Source organism: Rattus rattus, chromosome 2 (genome assembly GCF_011064425.1).
Source record: "Rattus rattus isolate New Zealand chromosome 2, Rrattus_CSIRO_v1, whole genome shotgun sequence".
Classification (NCBI taxonomy): domain Eukaryota; kingdom Metazoa; phylum Chordata; class Mammalia; order Rodentia; family Muridae; genus Rattus; species Rattus rattus.
Genome location: NC_046155.1, coordinates 13,467,592 through 13,479,496, shown reverse-complemented (window position 1 = coordinate 13,479,496; position 11,905 = coordinate 13,467,592). Strand labels below are relative to the sequence as shown.

Genomic DNA, 11,905 nt, shown 5'->3' with positions numbered 1-11,905 from the left:
TGCCCAGTCTGTATAATTACACTGGCCTCTAAATCCCAATTTGATTGTGTTCACAGTTTTGTTGAACAACATCCTTCAGGGCATGGCTCAGTGAACACCATTAACCATGTGAGTGATAATTATTGTAAGTATAAAAATCCTCTATTACCTGAGGATTTGCTGTGAACAATTAGCCAGCATCAAAGAGCTTTCCACATAGAAGACATATAAGATGCACTTGTCTACTATTAGTGTATATTAATTGTACAGAAGAGTATTTCATTAAAATGTTTTCTACATATACATAACGTATGATGTTCAAAGTTATGCTAATTGAGTGACTTTCAATTATTGCTTCTTTATAAGATAGCTAACTGCACTTCATTTTTTACAGAAATGTTGGATGAGTTGTATAAGAAAGGATTATGGCACATTTATGTTACCTGTGAAATAGAAGGTAAGTGATTTTCCCAGAAAAAGAATTCCATAGAACTTCATGTTCATTGGTAATTTGATCCACTTGTGTGTTCTTTCTGCAAAGTTTTTTATACAGCCCCTATAATACAATTGTGGCAATATTCTATAGTGGATTTTATGACTTCAATATTTTTCAACATTGCATGTTCTTTGGATTCCCTCAAAATGCTTTGCTTCTACATAGTATATATCCACTGAATTGAGAAAAGAAAGTCATACAAAGACATAGATGTCCTCTATCTGATATGAATTATATGTAAAACAAATGAGATATTCAAAAGTATTTTTATGAACACCAAGATGAGAGTGGTCCATGAATGCTACAATATATACCATGGAGACTTGATTAGTTTACCTTATAAATCATGGCCCTAGGTCCCACTAAATACAGACAAATAGAAGCAGACTGTTTTTTGTCTTGTGCTAAATATGTCTTTTCTTCACAGGGGTGTTGAAACAGATAAAAGTGCAAATTTCTGAATTTGAAAATAGAAAATGGAAAGCAGTCATACTGAATTATAAATTAAGTCCAAAGTTAATTTCAAAGCATCTTAGTATCATGCTTCACTTCAGGAAGTGGCTTAAATGTTGAAATCTGTATCCTTTCCTATCAGACAGACAGACAGACAGAAAGACACACACACACACACACACACACTCACACACACACACACACACAAACATACCCACAAAGTGAGACAGAGAGACACTTATACAAAACTCCTTAATAATTGAGTAAAATTCTGAAACTGGCCATGTGTATTAAAACTGGTAACCTGATATATTCAAAAGCAGAGAGCACTTGAACTTGCTAAAGATTGACAGGAGAAATGGTAATCACAAGCGCTTAACTACAGAAGGGAGGTCTTGCAAAGTTTTTCAGAAAAGAAAGTATTTCTGATATGGTATTATTGCTGTACAAGGCCTGATTCAAATAAAATTTAAAAATTATGAAACTTTAAAAGATCTATAGTGATGACAGGTGGCCACTAATTTGTCAGTAGCCTATATCACATTATTAATAAGGCAAAAATGGATTTTAAGAAAGGCAAAGTTTCCTTTTTTTTTTTTTAGTTATTTGAACATTGTTGATTATAAAACTGAACTCAGGAAGTATCTACATAATTTGATTTTTTATTATTTTTTCTTTAAATAGGAATATAATAAGGTATGGAAAACACAAAACCATTCAGGTCTGACAAATTTTAAGAAATGAAGAATGCTTTAATTTTGAAAAAGTACGGAAGAATGCCTCCACTATATACTGATGGGTAATTTCTGACTTCACCCAAAACCCCGTGATTCCTAGTTTTTTTACTGGATGTTTTATTTATTTAAAATTCAAATGTTATCTCCTTTTCTGGTATCCCTCTGCAGACCCTAAACCCATATACCCCTTACCCTGATTCTATGAGGGTGCTACCACAACCACCCTCGCACTACAGGCTCATACCCCTAGCATTCCTCTATGGCGCATCAAGCTTTAACAGAACCAAGGCCCTCCCCTCTAATTGGTGCCAGGTAAGGCTCCTTTAGCTCCTTTAATCCTTACCTTAACTCTTCCATCCAGGTCCATGTGCTCAGTCCTATGTTTGAATCTTACATCAGCATCTCTATTAGTTAATATCAGGCATAGCCCTCAGGAGACAAGGTGTATCAGGCTCTGTCAGACAATACTACTTGGCATCAGCAAGAGTCTAGATTTGGAGTCTGCTTGTAGGATGGATCCCCAGGTGGGGCAGTCTCTAGATGGCCTTTCTTTCAGTCTCTGCTCAACTCTTTGTCCCTGTATTTACTTTAAACAGGAACATTTCTGGGTTGAAATTTTGTAGATGGGTGGGTGGCCCCATCCCTCAAACAGGAGGCTGTGGGTAGCAGGCTTGCCTACCTTCTGGATATGGTCTCTCCTTCCCCTTTGTTGACCATTTCAGCTAATATCCCTGTGGGTTCCTAGGAGGCTCTTGTTTTCCTGGCATTTGGGACTTTCAGGTGGCTGCACCCAGTTCCCTAACCCCATCGCTATACACCTCTTTTTAATTTACTGACCCCTATATACATCTCCTTCCATACCTGATTCTGCCCCCCTTTCTGCTACCTGTCCTCTTCCTCCCAATTCATTTCCACCCCTCATTTGTTTGGTTATTTTGTTCCTCCTTCTAAATAGACTGAAGCATCCACTTTTGATATTACTTCCTCTTGAGCTTCACTTAAGACCCCCACGTGAGTTTGTAAAGTAATGGGTTTCCAACCTCTTTGCTAATATTCACTTTACTTATACCCTAACTGCTCCTTCTCCCAGTCACTCCCTCCCACAAGTGTGCCCTCATTCACTCTCTCCTTCTCTTGAATACTTATATTAGAGATATCCTTTTCTAGACCCTTGTTTTCCAGGACAAAGATTAAGCAAGAAATGTATGCTTAGGAATAGAAACAGAAATCTAGAATTCTATCAATGCTGAATTCCTGCCAAGATACAGAAATTTTTCTTTTAATCTTATCTTCAGATTATCTAGATTTCTATTTGGAATCTCATAATTGGGAATCAGAATGAGTTGAATACAAAGAAGGGCCCAAAGCAAAGATTGGCATTTTATATTTCAAATATGAATAAATTACTAAATCTTTGTGCTCCATAACTAAAGTGAAAATAATCACCAAATTCTGTTATAATTAAGAAGATACATGGAATGGACATCTAAAGCGCTACACTAGAACAGTCCTTGGGAAGAAAAGAACAGAGAATGAGATTTTTTACTGAGTTCTGAGGTACATTGTAAAACACTGACACATCATTTTTTCACAAAAGAAATCTAAATTTTTGTTCATGAACTGCAAAAATTTAAAGTTAGATAGGAAAACCATTAATAATCATTAAGTTTTGGCACATGTAACCTTCTATATAATGGATACATCAAGTTTGATTTGGGGAAAACTCTATTTTCTGCACAATTTTAAAGTACCGTTAATGCTCTATCAAGTCATATGTGTCCACATGCTTTTACACATTTCATTGTAGTTCAAGTTCTTTATCACCATGTTTCTCTTTTCCAATAGTTGTGAACTTACTAATCATTTAATGGTGACTGAATGGAGAATAATACAAAAAGTGACAGAGTTTCTCCTGCTGGACTCACCATTGATCCAGGGATTACAAACCCTCTTCATGTTATTTCTCTCATCTATACTATCACCCTGGTAGGAAATGTGGGATGATCCTGATGATTTCCCTAGACTCTTGTCTCCACACTCCCCCCTGTACTTTTCCTAGGTAATCTATCTTTAGTTGATTTTTTGTTACTCCTCAGCTGTCCCCACAGTCATGACTGGGCTCTAATAGGAAACAAAATGTCATTTCCTATAATGCACTGTGCTGCTCAGATGTTCTTTTTGTAGCCTTTGCTACTGTAGGAAAATTACCTGTTGGCCTCAATGGTATAGTCGCTATCCCCAGCAGTGTGTAAAGCTTGCACTATGCTACCACCATGACAACAAGTGTGTGTGTGCCTGTCTCTCTATAGGTTTCCCATATGCATGTGGTTCTGAATGCCTCCATAAACACTTGGAACACTTTCCATCTTTTTTCTTCTATAGGTCTAATGTTTGTTCATCATTTCTTCTGTGAGATTCCAGCAGTTATGATTCTCTCTTGCTCCTGACAGGCATGTGGAGTGAGTTGGTTCTTGTTTATTTAGGGCGGCTTCGGTATACTTTTTTGCTCTCTTTGGTTATTTCTATATCCTATATATTAATTTTTATCACAATCTTTAAAATGCACTCAAGTGCTGGATATGGAAAGGCTGTATCCACTTGTGCCTCACACTTCACTGCAGTGTCTATTTTCTATGGGACAGTCATATTCATGTACTTGCTGCCTAGCTCCAGTCACACCATGGACACTGACCCAATCGCATCTGTGTTCTACACCTATGCTGAACCCTCTGGTCTACAGTCTGCGGAACAAAGAAGTCAAGAGTGCGTTCACTAAAGTTTTTCAGTGGCAAAGTAGCCTCCAGTGATTTATTTTTAATGTTGTAGGATGAATAATACTTATTAAGCTTTCTTCCACATGCAATTAAATCCCACAATAGATTATCATATTTCTGTAACTATAAGGTATAGAGATATAGAAGAAAGAAAAATATTGAATTGGGAGCTTATAAGGATTTTTTGTCATCTTGACAATATTCCTATGATATATATTTATGTACTCCTTTAATTCATAACTCTTTAAGGATAATCTTACTATCAGTAAAATGTAGATAATGTTTCAAAGTCAGTCATAATGTGTCTATATATTTCATGATAATTGACTGATAAAAAAATCTCCACATAAGTTTTTTTTATGCTGACACATTTTGAACTCTTGTCTGGTGTATTAATTACATCTTTTCACTTTTGCCTTGTTTAGTCAATAAAGGGTTGAGGATTTTTTTTAACATAGGGCAAGCAACAGTCACTTATTACTTTTGTAGTAAGAGTTACCTGCATGGGCATAAAGAAGTCATATAATTACATGATTTCTTTGAATGAATGTTTAGATTTTCAATGTGCCTCTTATGCACTGAAGCTAAGCACTTCTAAATAAATTCTTATTGTATATACAGAATGTGATTACCAGAAAGTGACAGGCAGTTCTAAAGCTTGCCCTAAAAGTCTGTTACAGATATTGGTATTTAATAATGTTACTATTAAATGGCTTTTTTTTTATTTTTTTTTTTATTTTTTTTTTATTAACTTGAGTATTTCTTATGTACATTTGGCAAAATCCCTTCCTCCCCTTCCTTATGGGTGTTTCCCTCCCACCCTCCTCCCCATTGCCCTCCCCCGACAGTCTAGTTCACTGGGGGTTCAGTCTTAAGGACCCAGGCTTCTCCTTCCACTGGTTGCTCTTACTAGGATATTCATTGCTACGTTTGAGGTCAGAGTCCAGGGTCAGCCATGTATAGTCTTTAGGTAGTGGCTTAGTCCTGGAAGCTCTGGTTGCTTGGCATTGTACATACATATGGAGTCTCAAGCCCTTCCAAAAAAAAAAAGCTCTTCCAGTTCATTCTCTGATTCCTTCAACGCGGGTCCCGTTCTCAGTTCAGTGGTTTGCTGCTGGCCTTCGCCTCTGTATTTGCTGTATTCTGGCTGTGTCTCTCAGGTTCGATCTACATCCGGCTCCTGTCGGTCTGCACTTCTTTGCTTCATCCATCTTGTCTAATTGGGTGGCTCTATATGTATGGGCCACATGTGGGGCAGGCTCTGAATGGGTGTTCCTTCAGTCTCTGTTTTAATCTTTGCCTCTCTCTTCCCTGCCACGGGTATTCTTGTTCCCCTTTTAAAGAAGGAGTGAAGCCTTCACATTTTGATCATCCGTCTTGAGTTTCATTTGTTCTAGGCCACTAGGGTAATTCAAGCATTTGGGCTAATAGCCACTTATCAGTGAGTGCATACCATGTATGTCTTTCTGTGATTGGGTTAGCTCACTCCAGAATGATATTTTCCAGTTCCAACCATTTGCCTCACAATTTCACAAAGTCGTTGTTTTTGATAGCTGAGTGAATATTCCATTGTGTAGATGTACCACATTTTCTGTATCCATTCCTCTGTTGAAGGGCATCTGGGTTCTTTCCAGCTTCTGGCTATTATAAATAAAATGCGATGAACATAGTGGAGCAACGTGTCTTTTTTATATGTTGGGGCATCTTTTGGGTATATGCCCAAGAGAGGTATAGCTGGATCCTCAGGCAGTTCAATGTCCAATTTTCTGAGAAACCTCCAGACTGATTTCCAGAATGGTTGTACCAGTCTGCAACCCCACCAACAATGGAGGAGTGTTCCTCTTTCTCCGTGATCCTGCATAGCATTTGCCTGTCACTGAGTTTTTGATCTTAGCCATTCTCCACTGGCTTTTTTAAAATTCATTTTCAGAAGTTCTGTGGAAATATTTTCTCTGAATATATCTGAACTAGAGTTCAAAGCTTCTACATTGGATTCAAAGAAGGGCTACCAATTTCTGAGAGGAAACTTATCCACTCCTTTTGGAGGCCATTCTTTTATGGTTACCATTTTGGACTATAAACTAAGAAAATAATTGTGCAACATTCTCATTTCTTACATTCATGTACACACAAGTATGGTAATTGGATTATATTTTATTTCCTATGATTATATCTATTAAAATTGAAAGTTCCTTGTACATCCTTTGGCTTTAAAATCCATCTAAAATTTCAGATGAATAATCCCTCAATAAATCAGGGTAAATGATGTGCTAGGAATGGTATGAGATATGGTTACAAAAGCCTATGTGTAGTCTGACATTTTAAACATAAATTTCTTATATTAAATTCTAAAATGAATTTTTGATATTACAATTACATAATTCTCCTTTCCTTTCTCACTTAAAATGTTTTCAGGAATATCTCATTTCTCTTTCAAATTTTAAGTTTCTTCTCTCATATTCTCTCCATCTAACAATCTTTTCCTATTTCCTATTCACATATTTTTACAAAGAGAAAGCTTTCAATTAAATGACTTGTTAGTTTTACATTTTCTAATAATACATATTGATTGTTTAGATTATAATTATTGTGCTTATAACATTATATCAGCTTGTATTTCTACATATTAGAATGCAAGGTCTATACAGAAATTTGTGAAATTTGTTTGTATCTCATGGGAATGTCTTTTACAGACAAAGATGTTTGCCTATAATATTTTTCTATTTACTATGTTTCTATAGTGTAGACTAATTGTAAATATAGACTTAATTTAGTTTTATGTATGTATGCTTGTGGTTTGATGTGATTTTATTCTACTTCATAGTATATACTATATCTAGGGAAATCAGAATCAAAAGTTTTCAATATCTTGGGCATTGATGCTCTATAGTTGAGCTCTGGATTGTCTCCTTAAAGAGAACAGTTAGTAAGTTTCCTTGGTAGAATTATATGTGGATCAAGTTGTTGGGTTATTTTTAATTTATTATTTTTATTGGGTATTTTATATTTATATTTTAAATATTATTCTATTTCCCAATTTACCATCCATAAGCCCAATATCTACTGTCTATTCCTCTACTTCTGTAAGGGTGTTCTTCACCCCCAAACACCCCAATTCCCCACCACTAACCATCCCTACCTGGGGGTCCATCCTTGGCATGATCAAGGGCTTGTCCTTCCATTAGTGCTCAGCCAGGCCATCCTCTCCTGCATGTGCAGCTGCATGCATGGGTCTGTCATGTGTACTCTTTGTGTTAGCAGTTTAATCCTGGGAACTCTGGTTGGTTGGTATTGTTGATCTTGTAGGGATGATGCCCTTCATCTCCTTCAAAGCCTTTTTCTAACTCCTCCAGTTAGAGAACCCCATTCTCAGTTTAATGGTTTTGCTGCTAGCATTCACCTCTGTGTTTATCATGGACTGGAAGAGCCTCTCTGGAGACAGCTATTTCAGACTCCTGTCAGCATGCCCTTCTTGGCATCAGCAATATATATAACTATATATATATATTATATATATATGGCTTGATCCCCAGGTGGGCAGGCTCTGAATGGCCATTTTTTCAGTCCCTGCTCCAAACTTTCATATCCCCCTCCCATGAATATTTTTATTCCCCCTTTTAAGACAAACTGAAGCATCAGAACTTTGTTCAAACTTCATGAGATTCACACGGTCTTTGTATTATATTTTTGGGTAATTTGAGCTTTTGGGCTAATATCCACTTATCATTGAATGCATACCATGTGTGGTTTTTGTGATTGTGTTACCCCATTCAGGAAAATATTTTCTGGTTCCATTCATTTGCCTATGAATCTTATGAATTCATTGGTTTTGATAGCTAGTAGTACATTGTGCAGATGTACAACATTTTCTGTATCCATTCCTATGTTTAAGGGCATCCTGGCAGAATTCTTCCAAGATTCTACAATTATAATAAGACAGCTATGAATATAGTGGAGGCATGTGTGTCTTTGATGTATGTTGCAGAATCATTTGGGTATATGCCAGTTAAAGGCGTATTGAGTCCTCAGGTAATAAAGGTCCAATTTTCTGAGGAACCTCCAGACTGATTCCAGAGTGATTGTACCACCTTGATCCTAAAATTTCAAAATTGAAGGAATGTTCTCTTTCTCCACATACTTGCAGGATCTATTTTCACCCGACTTTTGATCTTATCCATTCTGAGTGGTGTGAGGTGGAAGCTCAGGGTTGTTTAGATTTGCATTTTCCTGATGACTAAGGATGTTGAATATTTCTTTAGGTATTTCTCAGCCATTTGCTATTCCTCAGTTGAGAATTTTTGTTCAGCTTCGTACCCCATATTTAATAGGGTTATTTGGCTCTATGGAGTCAAACTTCTTGATTTCATTGTATATGTTGGATATTAGCTTTATATAAAACTGGTAAAGATCTTTTCCCAACCTGGTGCTTGCCATTTGGTCCTAATGACAGTATCCTTTGCCTTACAAAAAGCATTGCAGTTTAATGAAGTCAATTTGTTGATTCATGATCTTATAGCAAAGCCATGGATGTTTTATTTGGAATTTTTTTCCCACTGCACATGTGTTCAAAGCTCTTCCCCATTTTTTCTTCTATTATTTTGAGTATATCTTGTTTTGTGTGGAGATCCTTGATGCACTTGGCCTGAATCTTTGTACAGGGTAATAAAAATGGAATGATTTGCATTCTTCTACATGCTGACCTCCAGTTGAACCAGCAACATTTGTTGAAACTGCTATCTTTTTTCCCCACTGGAGTTTTATATTCTTTGTCAAATCTCAAGTGACCTTAGGTGTGTGGGTTCATTTCTGGGTTTCCAATTCTACTCCATTGATCTACCTGCCTGCCTCTGTACCATACCATACAAATTTTATTACTATTATTCTGTAATACAGCTGAGTTTGTGGATGGTGATTCCCTCAAATTTCTATTATTGTTTGTAGAAAGTTTTCCCTATCATGGGATTTTGTTATTCCAAATGAATTTGTAAACTGCTCTTTCTAACTCTATGAAAAATTGGGTTAGAATTTTGATGGGTATTGTATTGAATCTGTAGATTGCTTTTTTAGCAAATGGCCATTTTTACTACATTGATTCTGTCAATCCATGAGCATGGAAGATCTTTCCATATTCTGAGATCTTCAATTTCTCTCTTCAGAGACTTGAAATTCATGTCATATAGATCTTTCACTTGCTTGCTTAGAGTCATGCTGAGGTACTTTATGTTATTTATGACTATTGAGAAGGGTGTCATTTCTCTCATTTCTTTCTTAGCCTGTTCATTCTTTGAGAAAAGAAAGGGTACTGATCTGTTTGAGTAATGTTTACCCCAGGCACTTTGCAAGTTCTTTACAGGCTTAAATTCTGTTGTAGAACTTTTAGGGTCCTTAATTATACTATCATAGCATCTGCAAATAGTGATATTTTGACTTCTTCCTTCCAATTTTTTACCCATTTGGCCTCCTTTTGTTGTCTGATTGCTCTGGCCTAGGACTTTTAATACTATATTTAATAAGTAAGGAAAAGAGGGTAGCTTTGTAGTCCCTGATTTTAGGGGATTGTTCAAGTTTCTCTCCATTAAATTTGATATTGGCTAATGGTTTATGGTATTTCACTCTTATTATTTTTAGGTATGGGCCTTGAATTTGTGATCTTCCAAGACTTTTAACATGTAGGGGTGTTGGATTTTTTCAAATGCTTTCTCAGCATCTAATAAGATGATCATGTGTTTTTTTCCCTTTAAGTTTATTTATATACTCGATTACATTGACAGATTTCTGTGTATTGAACAATCTCTGCATCCCAAGTTAACCTGAACAATCATGATAGGTGATTGGTTTGTGTGTTCTTGGATTTTATTGAGCATTTTTTGCATTGATACCCAGGAAAAGAAAGATTGGTCTGAATTTCTCTTTCTTTGTAGTTTCTTAGTGTAGTTTAGGTATAAGCATAATTGTAGGTTCTAGAAGGAATTGAGTATTTTTCCTTCTGATTCTATGTTGTAGAATAATTTGGACGGCATTGGTATTACATAGGTTTAATAGAATTCTCCACTAAACACAAATGGTCCTGGGTCCTCTCAATTTGTAGATTTTAGTAACTGTTTCTATTTCTTTACAAGTTATGAATCTGTTTAGATGGTTTATCTGATCCTGATTTAACTTTGATATCTGGTATCTAGTTAGAAAATTATCCATTTCATCCAGATTTTTTGTTTTATTTTTAATAAAGGCTTTTGTATTAGGATGTGAGGATTTTTTGAATTTCCTTAGATTCTGTTGTTATGTCTTCCTTTTCATTTCTGATTTTATTAATTTGTATAGTTTTTTGTCCTCTTGTTAGTATGGCTAAGGGATTATCTGTCTTTTTGATTTTATTAAAGAACCAGCTACTGGTATTGTTGTTGATTCTTTGTGTAGTTATCTTTGTTAGTACTTCGTTGGTTTCATCCCTGAGTGAGTATTTCCTGCCTTCTCCTCCTCTTGGATTGTATTTGTTCTTTCATTCTAGAGCTTTTAGGTGTGTATCAAGCCACTAATGTGTTACTTTCTCCAGTTTCTTTTGGAGGGCATTCAGAGCTATGAGTTTTCTCTTCCTTTTCCCATTAATGTCCCATAAGTTTGGGTATGTTGTGACTTCATTTCATTTAAATTCTAAAACATCTTTGATTTCTTTTATTTCTTCCTTTTTTTGAAAAAAATTATCCTTCAGTAGAGCATTGTTCAACTTCCCGTATGTGAAGCTTTTCTGTCATTTTTTATTGTTATTGAAGACCAGTCTTAGTCACAAGATTATCTGATAGACTGCATGGGATTATTTCAATCTTCTTGCTGCTGGAGGCTTGTTTTATGACTGGTTATATGACCAATTTTAGAAGAAGAATCATGACCTGCTGAGAAGAAGGTATATTCTTTTCTTTTAGGATAAAATGTTCTGGATATCTGTTAAATACATTTTGGTTTCATAACTTCTGTCAGTTCTCTATGTTGCCCTTTCAGTTAATGTTCCATGATCTGTTCATTGATAAGACTGGGTTGTTGAAATCTCAATGAGGTTAATGTGAAAGTACAATGTGTGCTTTGAGATTTACTAAGGTTTTCTTTTTATGAATGAAGTTACCGTGCATTTGGAGCTAGATATTCAGCATTGAGAGATCATCTTGGTGGATTTTACTTTTGAAAATGATAGTGTCCTTCAAAATCTTTTTTGATAACTTTTTTAGTTGAATGTCAATTTTATTCGACATTAGAATAGTACTCAGATTGTTTATTTGGACCATTAGCCTTGGACAATTGTTTTTTTCAGGCTTTTACTCTGGGGTAGTATTTGTCTTTGTCACTAAGGTGTTGTCTATATACAACAAAATGCTTGTTCCTTTACATGTCCACTTTGTTAATTTCATATTTTTTAGGGCAATTGAGTCACCACAGATTGTAAGAGAGATAGCAAAGAATAATTACTGTTATTT

General features: G+C 35.7%; 1 pseudogene; it reads left to right on the top strand.

Moving 5' to 3' along the window:
- The first annotated feature begins 3,543 nt into the window (after positions 1 to 3,543).
- Positions 3,544 to 4,472, top strand: LOC116893715 (annotated as a pseudogene).
- The last annotated feature ends 7,433 nt before the right edge of the window (positions 4,473 to 11,905 follow it).